Source organism: Rattus norvegicus, chromosome 1 (assembly GCF_021556685.1).
Source record: "Rattus norvegicus strain SHRSP/BbbUtx chromosome 1, alternate assembly SHRSP_T2T, whole genome shotgun sequence".
In the NCBI taxonomy this organism is placed as follows: Eukaryota; Metazoa; Chordata; class Mammalia; order Rodentia; family Muridae; genus Rattus; species Rattus norvegicus.
The window spans coordinates 158,908,322-158,936,182 of record NC_141534.1 but is presented as its reverse complement, the minus strand read 5'-3'; the positions used below and the strand labels follow the sequence as shown (position 1 = coordinate 158,936,182).

The following is a 27,861-nucleotide window of genomic DNA, read 5'->3' as shown; positions in this document are numbered from 1 at the left end:
TAATAAAAGAGGAGGTCAGAGAGAAGGTGGAAAAAGTATTTGAAGCAATTGCTAATAATTTTCCAAGTTTTATTGAAAACATGAAGTTTTAGATTTAAAAGTCTCAATACCACAAATTACAAGAATATATCTCTGTACATAAATGTAAATGCCTGTATACACACATAGCAATGGGGGATGACATTACTCAAGCTGGAAGGACAGGAACTACTTTGCAAGGCTCTAACTCTACACACGACATCATAGTACTTGGTTATGCTAGACTGGATATGTTAAGCATGTACACTAGCTCCAGTGTAACTGAGTAGCGACTACTACGATGGCAACAATGAACACAATTGCAGGGAGTAAGTTAACAAAGGAGGAGAGCTGCAGTCACAACAATTATCCAAGAAGTGACCCCAGTCACAAAGAGGGACAAAAACAATAGCAAGATATTTCAACTTAAACATAACTGCCCTGTCATATTTAATATAATGACATTAATTACAAGGCAGAGCTTTCAGAGTGGATGATGAAGATCAAATTGTATGAAAGTATGAGAAATATGCATTAAACATTGATGCAACTGAGTAAACATGAAAAGGATGCAGAAAGATACACCATGTTACCAGTAGTCAAAAGGAAACTGCAATGGCTATGTTTGATAACATGGAGGGAAAGAAGCATATTTTAGAGCACAGACTATTGCCCACTTCAAAGAAGATCATGTGATAATAGTAAAAATGAAATTTCAACAAGGGGATGTAACAGTTCTAAATTTTTCAATATGTAAAACCCCAAAATTATGGATGAAAAAAAAACCTTATAACTACGACTCAGTAACCTGACTGCATCTGGAGAGTGACTAGCTACCTCCAGAATAGGGTCACCCAAGTGCAAGGAAAAAGTTTGTCGATAAAACTTATACGAGGTAATAGGCTCGTGAGTGTGCTCAGAGTGATGATATATGTGCCTGGAATGGCATGGAACCTACTGGTTTGTACAATGAATACACATGCATGAAAAACTATCACAAAGTAAATCAAAGTTCACAGAGAAAGTTATGAAACCGGGTGTCATGTCATGCAAAGAAAATTCTCTGACCACACATGCATTTGGCAATAGAGCTGAGAACTGGCCAAGGCCTGTCTGGAGCCCAAATCTCTGCTTTCCTCTCTACAACCTTCCAGATCAGATTGTTCTCTAGTTGGTGTGTCTCCTGACATCTCCTACTTCACCCGTAACACATCTGACACGATAGGCGAGCAGCTTCCATTGTTGCCTTTCACAAAGCTTCAAGAACCAGAAGTTTTTTATGAGAGTGAACTGAAGCAATGTGCTGGGTAAACAGAAGTCTTAATGGAAGACAGCAGTCTAGACTGGGGATAGGACAGTAGTCAGTATCTTGAAGATTACAGATTTTTCTTCTTCTACACATTAATTCCAAGCCTGGAAAGGACTGCAGAAGCAGGCACAGCTGGATTTCTGCTCTACTTTCTCGTTTGCAGCTGCACTGTTGGATTTTTATGAAGGAGCCTCCTGACATGATCCACGCTTTAAGTATGCCCTCATGGCAACTTTGTTTCTGGAAACCGACATAGTGGATGACAGTAGGAGTATGTCACAGCCTCATGACTGTATCCAGATTGTCATTAAAACCAGGAAGGCTGTAATGCCAATCATGTGCAGGATGTTTTTCTCAGATGTTACATGGGGCACGCATCTGAATAAGCATAGATAAAGATTTTAAAAAGTCATTTGAGCTCTCTCCTCCAACCGAGCAAGATGCCCAAAGGAAAGAAGGCCAAGGGGAAGAAGGTGGCTCTGGTCCCTGCCGTGGTCAAGAAACAGGAGGCCAAAAAGGTGGTCAATCCTTTGTTTGAGAAAAGGCCTAAGAACTTTGGCATTGGACAGGACATCTAGCCCAAAAGAGATCTCACATGCTTTGTCAAATGGCCTCGCTACATCAGGCTGCAGCGGCAAAGAGCCATCCTCTATAAGTGGCTCAAAGTACCTCCTGCCATCAACCAGTTCACCCAGGCTCTGAACAGGCAGACAGCGACTCAGCTGCTTAAGCTTGCCCACAAGTACAGGCCAGAGACAAAGCAGGAGAAGAAGCAAAGGCTGCTGGCCTGTGCTGAGAAGAAAGCTGCTGGCAAAGGGGACGTCCCAACTGAGAGACTGCCTGTCCTCTGAGTCTGCCAAGCAGGGGTCAATACAGTCACCACCTTGGTGGAGAACAAGAAGGCTCAGCTGGTGGTGATTGCCCATGATGTAGACCCCATTGAGCTGGTGGTTTTCCTGCCTGCCCTTTGTCGAAAGATGGGGGTGCCCTACTGCATCATCAAGGGAAAGGCCAGGGTGGGGCACCTGGTCCATAGGAAGACGTGCACCACTGTTGCCTTCACACAGGTTAACTCGGAAGACAAGGGTGCTCTGGCTAAGCTGGTGGAAGCTATTAGGACCAATTATAATGACAGATATGACGAGATCCACCGCCACTGGGGAGGCAATATCTTGAGTCCTAAATCTGTGGCTCGCATTGCCAAGCTGGAAAAGGCAAAGGCTAAAGAACTCACCACTAAACTGGGTTAAATGTACACTTAAGTTTTCTGTACATAAATATAATTACAAAGTTAAAAAAGTCATTTGATAAGTAACAGCAAAATGATTTTTAAAGACAATAAATATGCAAATGATGCTGAATAAGAATTTTCTTAGGATTTGTTAGTGGTTTGAAGAGTACCATTTATGCAAGTTTCAGTTGCCCTGTCGCATTTTCGATCTTGTATGTGTGGGGGGCATATACATGTATGTTCATCTGTCTTTGCCCTCGTATGAGGTGTCTTTTTCTATCACTATCTTGTTCCCTTGACCAGGTCTCCTACTAAAGCAGGAGTTTACTGCGTGGCTAAATTGACCGGCCAGCAGGCACAATCTATAGCTGACTTCTTACATAGGCTTTGAGTATCTGAACACAGGTTTTGATGCTTGCTCAAGAGTCTTACTTAAAAGTCATTTCCCCAGTGCATTTATTGATTTTATTTGTGTGTGTGTGTGTGTGTGTGTGTGTGTGTATGTTTGTGTAGGTGTTTGTGTGTTTATGTGTGTACTAATGTGCGTGAGTATCCTCATGCTGCATGTGCCTGAGTATGTGGATGTGTGCTTATATGCCCACATAGAAGTAAGTGCAGGAAAGCAGTCATCTTTCCTTCCCCTGTCAAGTTTTGACAATTGTCAGAGACAGGGTATCTCGCTAAACTCGATGTTTACAGTTTCAGCCAGTTTGGCTGGCCAAAAGGCTCTAGGGATCTGTGGTCTCTACCACCACAAGGTTGGAATTACAGGTATATGTAGCCACGCCCAGCTTGTGTGTGTGTGTGTGTGTGTGTGTGTGTGTGTGTGTGTTGTGGCATTGGGGATAGTCAAACTAAGACTCAGACTTCAGAGCAAGCAACCTTACCCACCAAGCCATCTCCCTAGACCAATCAATCTTCTTTGATGAGTTGTTACTAAAAGAACTATTTGCAACATCATTGTGCAGTGTCAGTAGAACTGGTATCTTTTCATTTCCCCCTTACTTTGTTTCCTGCCTTATTAACACATATGGCCATGGTTAAAATGTAAAAGGAAAGGAAGTGACTATATAAATATAATTTGTGATCTTTAAAACAAGCAACAAATGCCACAGCTAACAAGAAAACAGCTTGCTTCAGGCAGAAGGATAAGTCCAGATCAATAATTAATTAAGCAAAGATGTATGGAGTATTACTAGACCCAAAGGCTAACAAACAGGTCTGGATCTTGCCTAAATAAACAGAAGGCATAGTTCAACTGTCCTGTTATGAAGACAGACACACCATCATTTCTGTCCTTTTCTAGAAAGCCATGTTGGAAAGCAAGAAAATAAAAAGGCTGTCACAAACAAACAAACAAACAAACAGTCCTCACTTTATTAGTGGTACCACATTGGGAGACATATTTGCCTGCTCGGCATTACTACCCAGTCCCATCTCTAACTGTCCACATTAAGACTCCTCCTGGAATTGTACGGTTCTTACAAGCATCTAACCCAGGCCAATGCAATCAAAGACCCTTTCTTCTTCCTCTTTCTTTTCTTGCTCTTTTGCCCCTTTCTCTCTTCTGCCTATTTGATTCTGTGATTACTCTTTCCCACCCACACAAAGTGAGCAGTAGGCAACCTTTGCCCTGTGAAAAATGGTGAATAGGTAGAGTTTGGAAGCTTTGAGGTAAGTTTCCTAACATACGAACAAACCTGTTTATACTTAAAACTCCCTTTCCCCATATGAAGTTGAGTTAGGAGAATGCCAAGCCTTTAAGTTGTTCCTGGGTCAGTTTGCGAGTCTGACACCCAGCGCTAATCTTGAACCCTTGCTCAATGAGTTGTATACTCCTCCTAGTATGCATATGTGCTGAGCATTTCTTAAATTATCTGTAAGCAAATGGTCATGTCCAGTGTCCTGTGACAGTCCAGCTGAGAACTACGGTCTTTAAGAGTAGAGTCCTTCACCAGTCAGAAAGACTTGGGTTAGAGGGATGGAATAAACTCACTCTGCCAATCAAAGCCCTGTGTAAAGCAAGGTGTTTTCCTTTGGTGAAGAAATCATCTCCAATGAATGCCAAGGAAAAACATTATTTTAGCTGAAAATACATCAGAGCTCCTGTCAATTTAAATGAAGGTGTTCATTCATCATACAATGTTGACTTGCTTTGACGTGGGAAGAAATAAGTTATGATCTTAGAGGGACCATTCATGTTTATTCACAGTGGGTCTTGTCCCTAATTTAAATGGAAACGAAAAACGTATTTTGAACCAATACAGAGTTGAACCTGAGATGGGCCTCATTGTACACAGGAGGATGCCACTAATCAGAATGAAAGGAATCAACACAACAGCTATTTTTCTTTGTGAATCAACCTCCTTTACTGGTCCTAGTATTAAATCTAAGAGAAACAAGAGATGATGATGAATGCCTCTAATCCCATCATCGTGAAGCAGAAGCAAGATGATGTTGAGTGTGAGGCTGATCCTACCCTGTACCGTACAGAAAGTTCCAGATCATCCTGAACAAAACCCAACCTAACCCGACCAAATCGAATCTAGCCAAACCTAAACCACATGACGTCTCAGTGAACCATGGATCAAATCAGGTCCAAGGGTATTGTTTGCTTAGCTCCCATATTTGGTTCTGCTTTTCTTTTTGATGTTTTTAAAACTTGGAACTAGCTTTAGACCTTTTATCCTAGCATCTAAATTATAGCTTTGTGTGACAAACTGGTAATTGTGCCTCAGTTCTAAGATGGCATAAGTTTTGAAAATCAGACACCATCTTTTGTGATCCAACAAATAGGGATCAGATAGTAAGAAAATATATTTTCAGTTCAAATCTGCATACCTATAAGAAGAACTGCTTATCTCTGAAGTGTGGTACTTGATGTTGGTGGATGGGATAATGGTCTAAGATATTGTGGCTGCCCTCACAAAGAAAGAGTAATGCCCCTGGCCACCAGGAGAATTCTAAGTAGGTTTGTGGCCTTCACACCTCACCCCTGCATGGGTCATTCTCATCAAGGAGCAATATAATCACTCAATAATTATTTGCATTTATTGGATTTGCAAGTATGCTATGGGCTTTATTGTATGACAGCCTGTCTTCTTTTAGGTTTTTCAAACAAGGTATATTAAGAGTTAAGAAGAATGACATGTCTTCAAGGGGAAGGTTATGTCAGTAGTACTAAGGAAGCCTGTAGCTATGCTCAGTGTTGAGGGTTGTCCTAATACAGTATAGGCACATGGAAATAACTCAGTAGAGAAAACACTCCGGTCAGAGATTATTCCATACCATCCTCTCACTGTATTTTTCTGCTCTTGAGACAAGGTCTTAACTATGTGCGCCTCCAGCTTCCTGGAAGCTCGGATTACAGGCACATAGCATCACAACCCGCATATGCTGACAGTTCTGCTAACGTTTTTTAATCAATTCAGCAGAAGAGTCCTTTTTTATTTCTGCTTATCAGAGGAAGAGGTAAAGGTTCAAAGAGGCAAAGTGACTCATCTGTGTGTTGCAGCCCCAGTGTGGGGGGAAGTGAGGGTACCAAATGGGGAGATCTGATTCGGAAGCTCTTGCTCTCTTCACACTAATGCAGTTTGAAGCAGGAAATAGTGCAGAAGTTAATTTGCATGATCCTTCAACTGAGAGTTTCATTTTAGGAAAGGCATAGCAATTAAATAGGGATGACATTCCATTCTGTTCAAAAGCCATTTGTTGAGTCTGTGTTTGGTGTGAGAGAAGAAATATCCTTTGAATGTTAAATATTCAAAAGGAAAAGTCAGAAATTGTCTCTTTAATGTTTAAACATGTCATCCAGAATAGATCTGTCCCAGAGGGGACCACCCTGCCTGCAGTCTCTCTGTGCTGTCCCCTCCACTCACACACATCTTGTTAAAGGTCTACATTTAGATGGGACTTTCAGGACAGCCCATTTCTAAGCGTAGCCTAGTGCAGGAAGCAGCAGCCTCAGCTGTGACTTGCGGAGTTGGTTCTGGATCTTGATCCATCCCTGATTTTCATACTCTATGGCCCAGGCCAAAAATGGCTCTTCAACCATTCTGTTTTGGTTTTGTAGTGCTGGAGATTGAATATGGTTCTTGCTTGTGGTACACAGATTCTACTGCTGAGTCACACACACAGTCCTTCCTTCAGCCATCCTGATACTCAGTTTCTTTACACATAAAACAATGGACAAAAGAGCTTGAATTTAAAGCTAGTGTATAGTGGAAAAATGCGATGGCTGCTTCCTTGAATTGAAGGCAAACTTATCTTGCTTTCTTTTCTTGTAGATGTGATAAATGCTATAACAAGAGCAACTAGAGGGGGCAGTGTTTTCTTCTGTCTCACAATTTAAGGTATAGTTCAGGAGACCAGACCAGGAATGGTGCCGTGCACAAGAGGCAGATTTCTCTACTTCAGATACATAGCCAAGGTAATCTGTATCAGGTTTGCCCATTGGCCTATATCATAGGGAATTCCAGATTCTAACAATGTCAACCATCAAGGGCTTATTTAAATTGTAAATAATAGATTTCTCTAAAATAAGAACTCCTGACTACCCTCTTGAAGCACCAGTCCAATTGATAGGTTGACTGATAATGAATGCAACTATATACTGAAAAATAATTTCAAAAGCAAAAGCCTAACTTTGTAAGATCTGACATATTTCTGTTGGTTTGTTTTCTATAATCATCCTGAGGGCCAGGAAGTGTGTTTTGAAGAAAAAAAATTAGCCTTAACTTTCTAACCAATTTCTGAAACACTTACGAAGGACAGAATCAGGTGTGCTTTGTGGAAACACAGGGCATGAAGTAGAAGGGGTCTTTGTGCCCTGTCACAGACTTACACCCTCAGTACCTCTTGTTTCAATGTCAGAGTCAGAAGGGCAAGCAAGGTGTTATGCCCTCACTGTAACAGTAATAGTAGGAAGAGGTGAGGAGGAGCTTTAAGCAATAGAATTAGGATTGAAACAATTTTTTAAAAGTTTTTTTTTGTATATTGACGTTGGCTTACCAGTTAAGAGCATCGTCTGCTCATTCAGAAGAGTCAGATTTGATTCCCAGAATCCAGATCATGCCTCCTAATCCTCTGTAGTTTCAGTCCTAGGAGACCTGATACTCACTGCTGGCCTCTCTAGTCACCAAGCACACATATGATGCGCAAGCAAAACACCCATATGTATACAAATAAGTGAAAATTTGAAAAAAAGTAATAAAGATTAGGTCCATAGAAGATGGACTTTTTGACCTGGGCATCAAAAGCGTTAACAGTGAAGGCCCGGATATGGAGTATTAGAAGAGGCTGACAATGCCCTTAGTTCACAGTCACAGTCACACTGAGAAGCAGCTACACGGTTGAGCGATGTGTGATTTTTTCTATCTGTACATCCCAGAATGTCCTATTGATGATGTCATCCTATGATGTAGTGTAAATTATTTCTACCTAGTCATTTCCTATTTTAGTCATCAATAATCTTTGGTAACAGAGATCAGAGAGGAGAACAACAAAACTGAATTAGGCTGACATAAGACACAACACATGAGTGGCAGTTGGGTGTTTTTATAACCAAAAATAATACTCAACATGATATTCTCCATGAAGTTTTACAAATTGAAAGTGACATGGCATTCCACCAAGAAAATTTCTAAGCATTTACAACTAGTTTTTTGTTTTTTTGTTTTTTGTGGTTTTTTTTTTCTTTTTATTTTGGAGCTCTGGAGATAATTATCAAAACACACTGAAAGGAACAGAAGAGTCACTTAAGGCTCGAAGCCTCAAGGGATTATGGGAGCTCACAACAAAGACTAACTGCATGCCATGGAGATGAGGCTTTGAAACCTCAGCAAAGCCTGAGGGAAAAGGAGACAGACTGAACGAGGGTGTGTAAAGAAAGAAACCTGGGTAAGTTGAGGCCAACCATTCCAGAGAAATCAAAGGAGCTGCTGACAGGCACAAAAGGCTAGAGCGGGCATGGCGGCTGAAGTTTACCTGCATGCTTAGCAGCAGGCAGGAAAGCAGGAAGAAGCCATGCTCCAGACAGCCTTGCATGAAGGGAAGCCGTCCAGATCAGTCAGTGCCTTGGCTAGTCCAGGAATACAGTGGAACCAGCAGCTAGAAAACAACAGCCTGGGCTACCAATCTAATTAAATGCAATTTACAGTCAATGCTTCCCTTACCAAGTTAGGGGATGCTTTTCCCACATCTTGTTAAGAACTGGCTTGTAAAAGGAACACGTCCATCCTATCCTTCTAGTACAGCCCTGACCAAACTAGTGTGGGCTTGTACCCCTAGCACCTAACATTGTAGTGATTGTGGGATAAATTGCTGTACTTTTCTGTACCTTGGGTTTTTCTTATGAGGCAAAGTTACTTAAATATAACTGTTGTGTGAATCAAACAAAATCACTTGAGAAAAAGCATGTATATCCAGTCCTTGAATCTGTTATTTCCTTCATTTTCACTTATGTCTTCAAAGGACCTTGGTCCGAACTCAAAACAACTGTAGATATTTATCTAGTGCCAGACACAGGTCTAAGCCCTTTGCTTGTGGTGACGGCTTAATATGTACTCAGGACTATAGGCCACACACTATTTTCAGCCCTTTATTTCAGAAGAGAGAAGCTGAGACATGGAGGGGCTTAAAAGCTTCTTGTCTACGTTCTCAGACGTATAATGGATAACACAGGTGATGTAAGGCCGAGGGCAGAGGTCACCTGCCAAAGGGCCCTCTGATGCCCTTCTCAGAGCTACTTTCGTGAACACTTTACCCAGCAATGCTGCAGGGTTGACCTTTTCTGTTCCTAGTAAATTAGACGGTAGATGAAAAACAGCCCTGCTTTAATACCCCAGGTTCCTCTACATCAAGCTGTGTGGTTATGAATGAATTACCTTTATTTACTGAGGGTACAGAGTTATGAATCTTATGTCAGTTGACCTTTACAAAGCGTCTGATATGCAGCAAGTGACTCGAGGATGTGGATACATACACTGACGCACGCGCTCGATCACACACACACACACGCACACACACGTGCACACACACACACACACAAACACACACACACAAATCGACTGCTTGTAGTTTACTTTTGTTCTTCATGTTTGACTATAAACAGCCACTTCAGTTTTAAAGTCTCTCGACTTCTGTATAAAGTTCGCTGAATTTACAAGAAGTGGGGAACATGAATTGATATTTAATAGATATAATTGTAAAAGTCAGACAGAAACCTGCTACTGGCAAATATCAAGTGGATGTTTATCAACCCACAACATAAATTTGCCTAGCTATAAGAATAAAGATAGAAAACTCTTTAGGTCATAATGTACCCATCACTTGGGAAAGAAGTAAAATAATATCATATGTGGCTCTAGATAGCATGAGTAAGTTCCTATCACAAGGACTTAAAAGTGAATTACATAGAATTTTATGCCCAAAATAAACCTAAATATAACAGTACTTCAGTATTAAAAGGGGAAATTTGTGTATGTGTGTGTGTTTGGTTTTTAAAATAAGGCTCTTTTGTTTTGCTCGGTCTGGATAAAAATATCCATGAATGAGGCACAACACTGCAAACATCCACACGCTCGCTGGTTTCCTTATCAGAGGTCTGTGGTCCTTCTCCTGGGGTATAGCTACAGCTCTAGATGGTGAGTGACCCCCTGGAGCAGAAGCTGGCCTCAATTTTGCACAGGGTGGGGTGACAAGCAACCACAACTGTGCTAAGTGAAGTTTAAGATCATTCATTACTGCAGTATAGTCGGTCGCAGCCTGGTTAATGTAGTCAGGAGATGTAGTTTTATACTGTTCTGTAATTTACATAGATATTTTAGGTGCTTGGTCTTGTTGAAGCTGACAAGATGCCTAAAGAGCGTTTAATTGGTCCAGAAAGCATAACATTAGTAGCCATGTTTCCTTAGATTGTAGCAATCAAGGTTTCTATTAGATACAGAGAACAGAGATGCATCCTAGAAATAGGAACTAAGAGAAAGGAAGGATGAAGGGTAATTAGAAGAGGAATTAGTTTTCACTTATGTGTATGTATGTGTGTGGGGGTGGGGTAGGGAGGACACGTATTTGGATTAGATGTGGATAAGCTAACTCACGACCATATGCTTGGAAGCTTAGCAGAGTGGTTAGAATAACTGGTCAGAGAGCTTGCAGGATCTCTAGCCCCGCCAGCTAAATTGAGTACGACTGTTGGTGTTTGCTATGTTCTGAATAAGAAATGATATAAAGAGGGTCCCTACCTTGTTTTTCTCATCTTTAAGACTCTAAGGATCAAAGTTAGTGACTAAAATAATGTCCTTTAGAGGTTTCTTTTTCTTTATGTGGCCCGCGTGCATGTATGAACACCACACGCATGCCTGCTGCCTGCTGAGAAGAGGAAAACACGTCTGACCTAGAAGTGGAGGTGCAGATGGTTGTAAGCTGTGAGAGTATTGTGAACTGAACTAGGGTGCTTTGCAGGAGCAGCCAGTGCTCTTAACTGCTGTGCCCTCTCTTCAGCCCCAGTGACATAATTGTAGTGAGTACTACGGAACAAGTGGCTCTGTGTGTACAGACAGACTGAACGATACAGGCTGACTTGCTATAGCTCTTCTCACAATCACCTCAGTTGCTGGAGGCTGGAAATGCTATTACAAATGGGGTCCCTGGCTGAGCTCCAGCAAAGTGAATTATGTTGTAAATTTTTCTTGCTGATCTTCCTGCCTTTTCGAGATACCATCTAACTGAAACACATACTGCCTTAACACATCAAATACCATTAGGAGTATTTTATAGGAGAATCTAATACATAGAATGTTGCCAGGAGTTTCAAAGGAAACCACAATCTATTAATTTGCTGGCCCCTAATCTCAGAGCTAAGTCCTTGATTAGGGAGAGATGATGTTATTATAGGAAAATTATATGATAGCGTGTCATAATATTATTCAGGTTGATAGAAATTTTCAAACGTTAAGAGAAAAATTAATGAAGGCTTTAAAATGTATCAATTGATTTTTGATACTAGAGAACATGTCCTCAGCAGAGAAGTCTCAGCACAGCAGCTACGAAGTTAACTAGAATATTAGTTTGTGCCAGGCAACAAAGTCCAATAAAATATGCACACCAACAAGACTTAAGGGAAGGATCGCCTCCACTCACTGTTTACAAAAACAAACATTGTTGACTGTGATAACCCAAGTGGAAGAGGTCTCTTCCTCATTTCCAGGCAATAAATTAAGTTAGAGTTTAGTTGGTAAAGTGCCCGCTACTGTGATAGCATGCGGACCTGAGTTCAGTTCCCAGAACACAGGAAAAACGACAGCCAGGAGTGGCGGAATGCTTATTATCTTGGTGCTGGGGAGGTGGCGAAAGGCACATCGCTGGGATTCACTGACCATCCCAGTTTAGCCCATGTGGTGAGTGTAAGACCAGGGTGATGTCATGTCTCAAATAAAACTAAACCATGGCCAAACAAACAGACACAACAAACAGGAGTGGTTTTTTTTTTGTTTGCTTTACATAATATTCACAATACTTCAGACCCGAATTTAACGATCTTTGTTAGAAAATTTGATTCATTGTTTACATGTTTTAATCATACAACATTCTTTGTTCTCCTAACACACCATTTACCTACTCATTTCCACATATTTTACCTTGTTTTTGGAAGGAGAATTTTGCTCTTAGCTCAGCCTTGAACATGTGATCCTCTTGCCTTGACCTCCAAAGTTCCAGGAGTACAGACACGTACAGCACTTCACATTTTTAATTTCCAATATTATTTGTGCATTTTCTCTTGTTTATGCTCTTTTTCCTATCTAAAGTAAATGCCTTCCTTTCCTATCTGTTTTAGTTATCTTACAAAATCTCTTTTAAATGTTTATTCTTTTGAGAACACCTTCCACAAATGAAACCAATCTAAAATTCTAAGCTACATGGATTTATGTTCAAACTTTAGATTTTTCACTAGAATCAGATTCTCACTGGAGCTCATTGGGAATATATATACTTTCTCTTCTGAGTGAGATGATTCTGTGAGACCCAAGGCTGGGGACTTAGGATACTCAGTGTGAGTCCCGTGTCACTCATGTCTTGTATTAAACAATCACACCTAGAAATGAATGTTGTATGTGTGTGTTCACATATCTATCTATTATATTTTCAAAGACAAAATAAGATTGAATAACACAGATGAAAGCATGGTTTCTATGTCACGTGTTGGGGTAGTCAGACCACAAGCCTAAGTCACTTTATACGTCTGCTCATAATAAATGCCAGCAGAAGAAAATAAAAGGAATAGGGAAAATTTCCACTATTATCCAGAAACTCATAAAATAAACTCTGTACATAATATTTGACCTTTCATCATACTGACATTTTTTATGCTCATCTTCATAATATTCTCCAGAAGGCAAATATTATCACTCTCCTTTTGCAGTGACTGAGTTTGAAGCGGAGCACAATTGAATGGCCTGGCAGAGCTCAAAGAGCTGGAGTCTGAGGGGACCCAATTCACTGCTTGGCACTCCATCCTGAAGTTGTTGGTGTTAACTGGTATTAATGGTATTAACTGGTACCTTGTCCACCATTTCATGTTTCACAGGGACAAGATGGTGTGTTTAATTGCACATTTTTGAGAAAAGGGGTGCGGGGAATAACATCAACTGCTGCTGTTGGCAGCTTTGTCTGCTCCATGTGTGTGCTGTCTGTCCTCCTTGGTAGGTTTACTTTGAAGGTATCATCTTTTACTTATTTCCGTCAGAACTGTCTAAGACACTCCTGAGTAACAGTGAATGGGGAGAGAGTCCAAACATACACTGGAGTTTAGTGACGTGCATAAAACTCTTCATTTTAATGACAATGTGACTATTTCCTGTATCAGATCTGGCTTATAATTGTGGAGCTGGGCCTTGGTCTCCACATGGCTAACACTTCTAGACGTGTGCCTCTTAAGCATTTCCATTTAATCCAATGCTTGTGTGCATTTGGATTAAATGTCAAACTCCCAGTAGGACTACCTTGAGACTTAAATGGTGTGCCATACACACAAAGATAATTAAACATTACATATATAGCAACTTTTATATCTTCACATACAGTGAAACTCACTGATTAAAATTACATACTACTGTAAATGTGAGGTTCAGCCAGAACTTCTTATATGTTATACTCATCAAATTATCAGTCAGAAGACTCTAATTTACTCCTCTGAAGACACCTGGACATCATTCCTATCATTTATGGCGATATGAATCAGCCAGTGATGTCTTCAAGGCAACTGAGGTACATGAAGATCTCTGTCCCTGCTAAAATCAGCCACATGTGTGAAGGTCATGTGACCCCCCTTTGCTGGATTTCATCTGCCACATTTCCTCTATTTTCTCCAGAAATGGCTGAAATCCTTAGCTTAGAGTTAGGATTTCTGCCTGGGATTGCGGTGTCAGTGTAGGATGTTTTTCTATTTGTGGCATGGTCTCCAAGCCCTGTAGAGTACTGCATTTAGTAAAAATAAGTTTTCTAAAACAAAATCTCATCTCTTTAGCTCTTAGACTAAAAAAAGTCAAGCATAAACCCCCTGTAGGGAGTTTCAGCTTGTCTGTACATATGACACAAATGTGCACAAATGGCTCTGTGAGGTGGCTTCATCACCTCCAGTTTTCCCTCCTCCATTCCCTAACTCCTCACATCTAATCCCCAGTCATGCCGACTGTCTCCCCACAGTAGATTCCAGAAGGTCGCAGGGCTATCTGACACCTTGTTCATACTGCAGCCTTTGGTTGGGACAGTCAATCGTTCCTTCCTTTCCTGTGTCTCTGACCAACACCGTTCATTACAAACATTCTCAGCCATGTTAGGTTTGGGAGAAACCTATTTTGCCTGTCATTTCTGCACTGACCAGAAAGATGACAACTTTGTATGACACCATGGAGCCCTGGACAGATATTTCAAGGTGGTCACCTATGTACCTCCAATCTCCTCTAGACTTTGTGACTCTTGAGAACAAGATTTGTCCTCACTGATTAGTCCCAGACAAAGAGTATGTACGATATATTTGCTTCCCAATGAATTTAGAGTCCTATCAGTTTTGTGTTTCTCTATTAGGCTAAGTTTTGGTTGACAAAAATACAACACTTTTCTTGCAAACTCTTTTCTGTCTTCTTTTTTTCCTGTTACAACTTGATTTTACTTCATTAATGTATACAGTTAAGTCCCTAAATTTGACAGCCTATAGCTAATGGTGAGTTGAGAATGCTTTCTCTCAGTGTCTCCACAGAGGTGATCCAGACAGGTAGGGTCAGTCTCAGGCCAACCAAGGCATGACTCTCCACTAGAGGGAGCCTTACCATTGGGTCAATGATTCTGGAGCTCCTCTCACGCCAGTATCATATCCCATAAGCCTTTGGTATCTCTTTTCCTATTTCTAAGTTTCCTTTTTGCTGTGTCAATTTCAGTCACCTCCATAGCAGTAAGCATGAAGGGATTGATTTAGATGAGAATCCTTAAATGTGTTCCTTAAGAGAGACTATCATCAGGCTCTATCTTGCCTTCCAGATCAGATGGTCTGACAGTAACTATGAGGATTCTAGTTGCCTCCAGATCTGAGATGGGAGGAAGACTGCTGAGAACAATACAGCACCTTGTTGGTTTGGAAATTGGTAAAAGCATATCCTGTAGGTACCTCAAATGTTTGGTATACATTCCAATTATCATTTAGTGCAATCCAGATTGTGCTATGATTTATCTTAGAATTCTGTTACAGTCCCTGATGTCAGCACTGAAGAGTCATGGTTGAGTGTGGTAGTCTAGCACCAGCAAGATGCAGCACATAATGGGTGATGTCTAAAAGGTGTCTACTGAGGGAATGTTATGGAATAGTTGCATGTTGGAAGAACAGGACATGAAACATTTCTGATGTTACTTTGCAACCTTAATGCTATGCTTAAGAGTTTGGGATATTAAATTGGAGAAGTCACGATTTTCTGTAGCTGAATTTTTGCAGGCACTCTGTATATTGAACTCCCGTTAAATGTGAGCTGGAATGAAGGATTCTCTTTTTGTGTGAGCCAACTGATAGCTTCCCAGACAATTTGTTTTATTAACTGAGCTTGAGAACTATTGCTACAAATAAATACGGGCCATTGTCGATCATAAGAATACTGGTTTGATACCTGGCAACCCCGATTTCTCTGGCTCCTAGTGTCATGCATCGAGAACAGAACTGTCACTGCTTTTTGTGGACATGTCAGACCTGCCAGGGTTTTTTTTTCCTGGCAAGCCAGACTCCAATCTGCAAAGAGCTTTGTCACAGGGTGCTCTCTCCTGGGAAGACAGATGAGCACTGTGTTCAACTGCTGCAAAGTAGCAGAGAGATTAATGTCCTGCAGTAGGAATCAATCATGGCCAGAGGAAATGAACGGAGCACATTTCAGGATTTCAAATATCAGTCCTGGAGTTGAATGAGCCCTTTTGCTTTGTGTCTTCATTAATTTTCTTACAAACTATCCACAGCATTCTTATATTGCAGCCAATTACTTGGCGTGCCCCGGTAGGAAAATCTGGTTATTACGAAATATGTAATTGAGTTGACCCATGTCCTGACACAGCGCTGAGTGAAATGCGTGTGCCTTCATGCCCATTAGCCCTCTTGGGTCATTATTTTCCAGGAAAGCACAGCACTGTTCTCTCAGTAGGAGATGTACTAATGCTATGATAGCCAGCTGCTTGTGCTTGTGGAAAGTTACAACAGGGAAACAGGGATAGATGTGTGACAAAGACGTCATTTGTCCTAAGACTTCAACTAAGTTGTTTCTAACACTGGCTTCTTGTGGGAGAACATGTTAGTTCAAGAAACAGAGACGATAGGACAGAATGGGGAGAAGGGGGCCTGGGTGTTGCAAACTGAATCTGGGTTAAAAAGCAGCCCCTTGGCTCCTCTCTGCAAAGCTGGATAAATTGTCTACTTCATGGTGTTACAACAAAGAGCTTAGGAAGATGTTCGGGACATCATAGCAGACACGTAGCACTGATGACCAGCCGACTTAGCTTAGTGTTACATGTAATTCAATCTCACCTATTTAAAGGGAGACTGAAGCAACATGGTCTCTTAGTACACCGATTCTCCTTTCTTTGCATCTTACTTTTCTGGACTGCAATGCAGGGGAACAAACCCAGAGCTTCATGCATGCCAGGGTGTATTGACAGCTGTGCAGCATCCCTCCCCACCCTATCCTGACAGGAAAAAAAAAAGTTTAAAGACAATACACTATTATATAGTGTCAATATTAACAGTGCCTTAGAATCTCTCTGGATGTTGTCTGCACCAACAGTTCTGTCCTTATCACTTTATTATCTATCTGGAGGTAACTAGAATCCTCATAGGCACGATCAGACCATCTGCTTTGGAACATAAGATAAAGTGTGCTGATAGTCTTTCTCTGATAGAACACATTTAAGGATTCTCATCTAAACCAGTCCCTCCGAGCTTACACCTCTGGAGGTAACTGAACTTGAAATAGGAAGTCCTCATGAATTAATGGCAAAATCCATTTATTATATTTATAGTGTTACCATACATAGGAGTACTATTAAGAACGTCTGGACTATATACACAATCATGCCCTGTGTATTGACCACACTTACTTCCTGGAGTCCATACTGTACTTGTTTTGGCTCATCACGTGGATATATATAGTAATTGCTCACCCAGTCTGTTAACTTTCTCAAATAATGTATTTTATATATCTTTTCTATGTTAGATTATCTTTCGATTTCATTAAACCTGGTGGCACAATGATCCTTTTACAGGTCTCTTAACCATACATACAAATATGTAAGGTACATATCCAATAAGTAAGTTGTTGGGTGGAACTTTGGTTTTAATAAATAATGTCAATCTGATTCCATAGTAGTTGTTACAGTAGAGGGACGTTCTGCCAGGTCTCTCTCCTTTCAAGCCCCTGATCTATTCGACTTAAGAATTTTATTAATTTAGTGAGTACGAAATGGTTTCTTATTACAGTTGAATTATCAACTCCTTGATTGTTAATTATCTGGAAGCACATTTTCATATGTCTACAAGCATTAGGCTATTTTCTCCCACATTTTTTTTAACGCCTCCAGTTATTTTCTCATAGGGCCTTCTGGAACTAACTGATCACCTTACAATTTCTGCACGTGGAATACTCCACATGGCACCTTCTGTCATCTATGGATGTGAGCAACATTTGCTTCCTCCCTGTTCACATCACACACACTTCAGAAATCCCAGATAGACGATCTGAAGGCTTTCAATCCTCTCAACTGGAGGCACTAGTAACTGAAAATACAGACTTCAAAATAAATAATTCATTATTGAGGCTCAGCAGAATTCTCTTCAGGAACAGCTCTGCACGCGTGCAGAATGTGCTCAAAGAGCTTATGAAACTAAATTAAAAACCAAACCTCAGCAGTGTGGCGAAGAAAGCTTTTATGTCAAGGCTTCAAATACACTAAAAACTTTATCTGCGCTAGTTTACTATACACACCATAGGATACTTCAAGCCACTTCCTTTATTCAAGAACATACCACACCAATGTCAAGTTCTTGTTACCACCCAGGCAAATGTTGCCAGGATCATCACTCAGTAGTTTCAAGTAGGATCTTGAAATAAATTTTCTGAGAATAATTTTTTTGTTCACTGAAATTATCTTGAAATCTTTTACCCCCTTTAACATAACTCTTTTGGAATCATAATCTGGACAACTCGTCTTTGGGTTTTTGAAGATCTACCCCACCCCTCACCTCACCACACACGTATACCTACTTCTCTCCTCACTAAATATTTCTTGGCACTGAAAATGTGCTCTATCAAAATTCTAGAAGCCATGCAGATGGCTCAGTGACTAAAATGCTTGCTATGCAAGCATGAAGACTTGAGTTTAAGTCTTTGGCACCAACATCAGAAGTCAGGTATGGCAGTATATGACTATGATTCAAGCACTGAGGGAGAGAGACAGGCAAGGATTCCAGGGACTTGGTAGGCAGATGGTTGGGAAAGCAGGGGACACCAGGCTTAACACAGACTCAAAATCTAAGGTCTAGAGTGAAACTCTCAGTAACGACCTCTGGTTGTCACACTCACCTGCTTGGTGAACATACTTACACATATACAATACACACACACACACACACACACACACACACACACACACACCACACACACACACTACCCAGATGGGAATTTTTATTATTATACATTTCCTCCAGTCTCATACAAAGGAATCTTAACATAAGCTATGGATGAAAGTGAGGTGTTACTGGCTGATGAGGATGTACCAGTGGAGGCACAGTGCGAAAGCAGAATTTGATGATGATTGCAGTCTGTATGTGTGGAGACAGGAAGTAAATGAAAACATCTCTACCTTCCCTATAATTTTGCTGTGAGCCTAAAACTGTTCTAAAAATACACTGTACTGAAAATTACAGATGGATTGATTTTTTTTAACTTTAAGAGGTGTTAAGTGAAATTTATGGGGAGTCATTGATTTGAGTGAGCCCCTGCTGTAGGCCCAAGAGACTGCTGTGTGCCATGCAGTGGATGAGAATTTTCAAGTGGAAAGCTTTCTAAGCCAGTCAGAAGGGCCCCAGCTCAGCTGAGTCAGCACCTTTAGGAGCCTCTGCTGACAGGAAGGTAGCTTTGACACGGCCTATCTGGTTTCATTGCCTGTACCTGCTTTCTTCAGCACCTTTCTACTTCTAAACCAACTGCTTCTGCCTAGCTCACTGGAGCACCTTTCCATGCATCTTTAGATGGAATGCTCCCTCGCTCAAAAATTGCTCATCAGAACCAGTCTGATCTTTGAACAAAATTTGTTAGCATTTTGTATTTTTAAAAAGGAGATGAACATTTGAAGATCCATTCAGGAATCCTGTTAAAGGGTATAGGGGAAAAAATGAATAGAAAGCAAGCAAGGAAAACACCAAAAACCAACCAACCAACCAACCAACCAACCAACCAATCAACCAACCAACCAATCAAAACCAACCAACCAACCAACCAACCAATCAAAACCAACCAACCAACCAAAACACAAAACTACAAACAGGAAGTTTCTGAGTAGTCTCTAAAGCAACAAGGATTGACAGCTAGAAAATGAACGCTCCAGAAAAGGCAGTAGTATTGAGTGTTTATCCATACCATGTTAACCCCATAGGAGCTCAATGAGCCTGAAGGACAACAGCCCTCATCACAGACCTTTTCCATAAAAGTAACAGACACAGTGGTTAGGAACCAGTTTAAAATCCCGCTACTTGCTAATGGTTGAGCTGCTGTTAAGTGGTGGGAAGCTTCTGTGGGCTGCTCTTGAGTCTCTCGTTTATAAGGAGTTCAAAGATCAGGCCAGAGAACAGACCACATTGTCATCACGGTAGATGATAAGCACTGTACTGTTGAGTTTGGGATTCGTTAATGTCCAGCAATGTGAGGGCCTTGTGACATTTCATGGCAGTCAGCACCCCCAGAGTCAATCCCTAAAAGGAAGCAAAAGCATGGTAGACCCACACAGGGCAGCGCACTTGCTGCCACTGTGCGTTGCCAGCCCATGAGCACTTAGCAGGCTCTGAGGGGTGATGGCACTGCAGTGACTCGAGCCTTGCAGACTCATTCTACAAAAGTGCCACTGGCACGGTGTTTCATGCCACTTAAAGAAAGTGCCACCCTACTTGGAAAACACAAGTACTTCTCTCCCTGTACTTAAAGATGTACGCAAACCTGAGACTGACAGAGTTTTGAGCTCTGTCACAACCAAAATAAATAAATAATGAAATAAATAAATAAATATGAAATAAATAATGAAATAATGAAATCAGTTCCCAGTAGAGAAACGTAAAGATCTGGCATAGTAAACAGAAAACAAAGGAACTAGTTCACATCCAGGTATAGAAGTCTATGGACACCCCGCTTTACTAAAGTAGAACGTATCCAGAACTATAACTCCACAAAAGGGCAAGAAGATCCAGAGGCACTGAAGGCCTTTCCATGACTATGGGCACCTCTCATTTCCCTTGAAATCAAAGAAAACAACTACACTGTTGGTCAGGAACAACAATCGGCCCTCCACAGCTGTCCGGCCTCTGTGGGGTTCACTTTGAGTTCCAGAAGCAGAGCTCTTCATGTTCATACACACACTCCTGCATCCTGGTCTCAGAATTCCCACCTGAAACCTTGTCAGTAAATACACTCGCAAAATATTGTCTAGAGCTCTATGGTACAGAGTGTCGGTGTCCAATAGTCATTCTTCTTACCTCTGGGCCACTGTAACAATTTGGGCAATGCCCTTAGAAAAGTATCTAGCTGCTTATTTAAAGCACATATCTAAAATTATCTAGTTACTTAAAATATTTACATATAACCTCACAGTAGACATCAGAAACAAGTGCATATTTCCTCAACATGTGTACAACAGTGTTTATAGCGGCTTTTTTCACAGTAGGCCCCAGTTGGAAATCATACAAGTGCTTTTCAACACAACAGTACATGGCGGAAGGTGAGAACTAACTTTGCATGATTGTCCTGTGACCACTTGTACTGTTGTGCTTATGCAACAGACCGATAGAGCAAGCTGTAAATTATAGTAAACTAATGAAATATAAGAAAATATGAAAGGCTCTTAAAAACATTATGTTTAGTTAAATAAGCCAGATATACAAGAAAAAAACCTGTTTAGGCTAATTCATATGAATAGGCTAATCTACAGAGTGAAGTTTAGAATAGTGGTTATCCTTCAGACGGGGGGTAAGGACTTGGATTGGCCCTGGGTACTGGAAAGTTCTGCATGGTGTGATTTTGTAGAAGTATGTTGTTACTAAAATCCACTGATCTGCGTATCTCATTATGTAATCACACATCAGCTAAATACACCAGGGCTGCCTTCAGAAATTACGGCTGGCTCTATCACAGCCCGAGGGAGTGTTGGCAGTGTTTTCTGCTACAACAGCAGGCTAATAGAAGGAGAGTTTCTTTCTTATTTATAGCTCTATGGTTATAATTTAAAATGTAACACACCATGTCGGAATTCTGTTATACAACCAAGGGTCCCTAATTAATTGGTTTTCTTTTCTTCCTCAACACAAGAGACTCCACAATTGCAGATAAGAATTCTGTACACATTCCCATTCTGAAGCGCCTGATGTTCAAGGAGCTCCTTTTCTGCCAACAGAGCAACAGCAGGCAGAGCAGCCAGCATATCCAAAGAGCTCTCTTTAAAGTGCAAGATTAAGACTAGGCATGGTATGTACACCTTTAATCTCCCTATTCGGAATGCAGAGGCAGGCGTATCTCTGTGTGATAGAGGCCAGCCTTGTCTCCATGGAGAGCTCTAGACTGGAGCTCCAGCTCTGTAGTGAGATCCTCTGTTAAAATAAACAGATAAATAAAACAATGAAAAAACATGAAACCTTTGCAAGTTCTACGTGTTTCGTCCTAATATTTATGTCACAGCATAGGAACGACGTCAGAGAAGAAAGTGACCAACAAGAAGAGGTTTCCCCTTGGTCCAATGTCTCCAAGGTTTACAGAGCCTACATCATAAGAACATAGGAAGCATCCTGATCCAGACGGTCCTCTATCCCAGACATGCCCTATTACCCCAACACACAAGTCTCAGATCAAAGATAACCACCTTGTGCCTGACATGCCCCAGCAGGGCCCAAGATACTTCCCTGTCCTTGGCCCAACAGGTTTATTGCTAATGAGAAATCTGGCTCTGCTGCTCTTTCCTGGCTCCTAGTGCAGTCGGAGCAGATGGAGGAGCCTTGGGAGCTGGAGGTGACAGAACGTTGAGCTTTTCCATTAAGCTGGCTTGATTTCTGGAGCCGCTCAGATGAAAGCGTACAAGCAACTACATTCAGGAAATCATTTAACAGTTGATATTAAGCCCCTAAATAGGAACGAGCTTTCCATTACTGGTAATACTGGGAGTGTCTAAGAGCACACGAAGCTCTTTGCATACACGCGTCAATTTCCTTACTCCCACTTTTATTCTCTGTGCCACCCTTGTGTTGAAGAAAAAAGAAAGAAAAAATCTGACATTTTAAATAGTTACTGGCACTGGAGCTAAACAAAGCCAAGAAACAAGAGAAGCTTGGAAGACAGAAATATAATCCATTTCTATTCCCAAAGAAAGAAAATCCTCATGAACTAGCTACGCTGGCGCCACAGGGTTTTCTATTAGATTTTTCCTAAGTTGACACTACCTCTTATGAGCAATAAAATTAGGTGTTATGGCCGAGGACTGCCACATGGACACTGGTTATATGTAACACTCTGTGAGTCGTGTTGTAAGCCATAAATCCTTAACCCCCTGGCAAAGCTGATCCCTTCAAAAGAGCTGCTGCTTTCCATGACACTGCATCCCCAATGTCTTAACAAAGTAGGTAGAAGATATACACAAACAGATATTTCCTCCAATCAGGTCTGATCTTCACCTGTTTCATTTTACTTGGTTATATGTGAGTTGTGCGTGAGTATGTGTATGTGTGTGAGGTACACTGGCCTGTGAGAACATGTGTGGAAATCAGAGCCTGACATTGGGATGACCTATTTAACTTTTTAAGCCTTCATTTTTGAGACAGGGTCTCTTATTAAACCTGCTTGCAATTTCGGCTCTTCTGGTTGGTCAGCAAGACCTACAGATCCACTTGTTTCTCTTCTTTAGCACTGGAGTTATGGGGGTGTGGCACTTTGGTCAGCCTTACATGTATAAACACACTGAGACATCTTCTCGGCCCCCATGCAGACATTTCAAACTTGGGGACAGTAGGTCCCCAAGACCTGGGTCTCTAGTCTCTACAACTCTCCTATGATACCAGATAATATGACTGAAAGTTAGTATCTGTCTGACCAAAAGAGATTTTAGAGATAGCATTGTCTTGCTTGTACAGTCTTTATGAAAAAAAAAAGACAGACAAACAGACAGACAGACAAACAGACAGACAGATGAGAGCCAGAAATGGAGGCACAGAGTCACATAGTACACAGTAACACACTGATCTGCACCAGCACAGGCAGTAGAATATGTCTCCTGTAAGGCATGACTGGGAATAGAGAAAAAGGAAATAGGTAAGTCATGAACCGCTGGAACATCCTGTTGGTTGCCTGGCACCCAAGCAAATAAGCTGAGAACTGAAGAGAATTCTGGGAAATGGCTACAATCCCTATACTGACTATGAAATAGTTATAAGTAAGGAGCCAGTGCTAGCAATAATGGATGTAATATTTATGACACACTTCTTGATTTTCTAGAAAAATGTCACATAACTTAATGTATAGTCTCACTTAATCCTTGTACCAATCTTTTGAGTTAATAATAATGTCAAGTATCTTTTATGTGCAGAATGCTGAATGCTATTGAGTATTTTATGAAGTGTGTGATTCACTTAAACAACACGAATGTGAAGTTGGTACTGTGGGTGTTCATAAGAGAAAGATGAGAAAACTAGGACTTACAGAGAATACATAGCTCTCCCCAAATCACTGGAGGACATAAATTAAAACCTAAACTCCTATCAAAGAACTCAAGTGTTTGTAGCTATCACTGTGCTGCCTTTCAATTTGGACTCCTTGAAAATTACTGAAAAGGGGCAGGGCATATGCTCAGCAGGTAAAGTGCTGAAACCACAAACATGAGGATCTGGGTTCAGATGCTGAGAATATACGTAAGCAAGCATGGGACCAATGCTTATAATCCTGCCCTGGACTGCAGGCAGTGACAGGAGGACTCCTGCAGACCATTTTCTAGCCAGCCTAGTCCAGGGACCTTCAGGATCAATGAGAGATCCCGTCTCAAAAGCTAAAGGTCAAGAGTGGATAAGGAAAAAAATCACAGAACCTCTTCTGGCATATACACATGCATGCACACACATATACATAATACAATATGCACAAACACACACATACATAACACACACACACATACAGACACACACACCTTCTCTGTCTCTCCCCCCAAGTACATGTACCATAGCACAACACAAAACATGAAACACTACACACATGCACCAAACCAATACACACACACCTCATAGACATACAGAAACATTGTAGCCAATATTCTTAGACTTTTATTTTCCTAAAAAAATAACAAGAACTAGGATAAAAATAAATAGTGAATAAAAACAATGCATCTAATGCATTTATGCTGCCAGATAGAGTAGATAACAATTTGGGCATTAGGAATTATACCTAGCCTTGGTTTTGACTGTAGTGTTTGTTTTCCATTCTATGTTTTATTACTACAGTGACCTTTGGATACAATAGGAGTTAGCTTTATCATACAAAGTGGGAGGGAGGGAGGGACAGAGGGAGAAAGTGATGAGAAAGGAGAATAAAAGGTACATGAGGGGGTCAATATTGGCCTTATGACCAAAGGAGGATTATATATTTGTTGCTTCTAGGATCCTATAGGAGAACATGCTATGTAATATTTTCACCACTGTAATTTAAAAATCAGTAGCCCTGGTAACCAAGTCTACTGGTGAAGCATGGTATTTAAAAATGGGGCGGCTCATCCCAGATAAGCTTTGTTCTTTCCTTTTGAGTTCCAAGGCATTATTTACATATGCTTGGCAGGAACACAAAATCTTTTCATTAAACAAGATTTTTTTTACATTTATCTGTGTATAAAAATAGAGGTATTGAATAAAACCATATCTTTTGTTGTTCCTGTTTCTTGGCTAAATTATTCGTTAGAAAAGCAAACAGTGAAACCTACTGGATAGCACCAAATAATCAATTTATCTAAAGGTTTATGTGTAGTTACATGTATGGTGTGTATGTATGCATGTATGGTATGTATATGTATTTGTGTGTGCATATGTGTGTATGTGCACATGCATGTGTATGGTGTATATATTCCTTTTTGGACTGCATTTGTGTGTGTGTGTGTGTGTGTGTGTGTGTGTGTGTGTGTGTGTGTGTTGGGGGTACATATGCAGAGATAAAAGGGCACCATTAGGTGTGGGTGTTGCTTTTCACCTTCTTTGGATCAGGTTTGCCTCCTGTTCTGTGTTGCTCGTGCCAGGCTGACTGGCCTGCAGATTCCCTTGCCATGTCTCAGAAGCTCTGGGACCACTACCAGTTTGTGTGCGTTCTGAGAATCTGGACTCAGGTGCAAGTGCTGCTGGATGCTTTACTCCTCAGTCACCTCAGCTCTAAAGGTTAATTCTGAGCACTTGGATAACACTCACTGCACTGACTTCTTCAGTGCCCTGTCCAACAGTGAGGCAAAGGCAGTGACTTCCTTCCACTTGCCTCAGAGATTTAATGGCTCTTCAAAGCCCCTTACTTTTGGTTTTCAGTTCTGAAAACTTTCTTTACATAGAGTAATTGACAAGTGGGAAGGAGGCATGCTTTGTGGAATAGCATGTAGCCATCAAAAGTATATATATATTATATATATATTATATATATATATAATATATATATAATCTTTTCTACAAGCATGGAAAATCTTAAGCCCAGGGAGTAGTCCCTTCGGGTTTTTATAGAGTTCAGGGCTATGCTTTTACATGGCAAGGTCTTACTCATCTACTCATCTATCATGGGTCCAGCCAGCCCTTCCTCCTCCCTAAAGGAAGATAGTTAGGTGTTTTCCATACACATAGTCAGGTCTGGGCATAATCTTGGCTCTTGCACTTGGGAGCTGAGTGATTTAGGGCCAGCTCCTCAGATTTGAGTCCAAATGTTCTTTCAAAATGGGATTAGTTATAATGTGTCCTTTTTCCATTGAAATAAAGGAATGTGCCCGATGGGTGGCCCACACCTGACAGATAATAAGCATTTAGATCATACTATTTCTACGTCAGACATGAGGCTCTCATGAGGTGACTCATGCAAGACTTCAAGTCTAATAACGGATGGAACCAAGACCTACCCCGTGAGCGTGGGAAACACAGGTGTTCGTTCGTAGTACAGGTGATCTTATTGATCACCCGCTTCCCATTTTGTGGGTCCAAAGTGTATGAAAGCAAACAGGCACATAAACTTTCAGTTAGACACTGTCACCAGAGTAGAAGTACTATAAGAACAGGGGTAGGGGAATGACTTGGCAACACTTCTTGGAAGGCATGGGGACTGACTTCAAGCAGACCTTTAGACAAGCAGAGAAGGTGGAGGACACAGTACACAGATTAAAGAAAGAGCCTGGACAAATGAAGGGAGAAACAAAGGTGCATGATGCTCTCTGGGCCTCCATCCAGGGACTTTAGGGAGTGGCAAAGGTAGGAAGAGGCGGAATCAAGATGGTTTCTTCACAACTAGGTTTCTAGGGGTTTTTGATTAGATGGACAAACTAAAGGGTTAAAATGGCTGAGAGTGAATCACACTTGAATTTCTGCCATTTTCACTTGGAATCAGAACATCCCTCCTACCAGGCAGACTGATCTGTTTCCATGCCAACCAATTGCTGAGGCTTGGAATAGGCTGGATGTAAAGTGTTGTCAGTGAAAAAGATGGAAGGGGGGAAAGGTCACGGTAAGGGTCAAATGGTGACTATAGATTGTCAGGGCAGTGTCTGTACTTACTGTACACTTGGCCATTGCCCCCACCACACACACACACTTTGACACTTTGATCCTTTGAGGTTCTGGATATTTTCAAAGGAACTTCATGTAATTCGAGAACTTTTAATCAACATTTCTGATTCACTAGAAATCAAATTATGAATGTCAGAAGTCTGATTCTTGAAGAATCTTCACAGCTATTCAACCATGTTTTATAATGTTATTTTAGCCCTGAACTAGGAGACTGTATTTTTGCCCAGTGTCAGCCACATGAAGCATCAGATTCAAGGTTGTTTTCCAAATTCTTGGTCAGGTACTGCTAAATGTTGTCCATATTGAGTCTGGCCAGGAGTCAGCCTTGGCATTAGCTGCAGGTTAGCACTAGGCTTCCAATAGAGAACTCTGAGATTTTTGGAACTACTGTCACCTTAAACATGAAATGAAGAAGCAAAAAGAGGGACAAGGGTAGATGGAGAGATGAGGGAAAGCAGGGACGAGAGTAAGGATTGGTTATTTAGTTTGCCTGTGTATTGGAACCACTTGCAGAGCTTTACAAACCACTGATATTGAGCCCCCTCCCCCCAAATTCATTCTAATATGTAGCCACTGGGATAAAGTAAAAAGATGCACTGAACAATAGGCCCAGAGCTTTTTGTTGGACCCTTTTCAGAAAAGAAAACCAGTGAGGACTAGGTAGGGCAGGGGAGAAGCTAGGGGTATGGCTTATCCTGGTAGTGGCTCTTTTTTCCAACGGAACAGCATTGTCCAAACTCAGTAGGCTAG

The 27,861-nt window shown here is 41.1% G+C and overlaps 1 protein-coding gene and 1 pseudogene across 23 annotated transcripts in view; one reads left to right on the top strand and one right to left on the bottom strand.

The window, feature by feature from the left end:
* The window catches only part of Dlg2 (discs large MAGUK scaffold protein 2), a 2,073,609-nt gene that overhangs the window by 102,222 nt on the left and 1,943,526 nt on the right, over positions 1-27,861 (bottom strand).
* Positions 1,745-2,577, top strand: LOC108349289 (60S ribosomal protein L7a pseudogene; annotated as a pseudogene).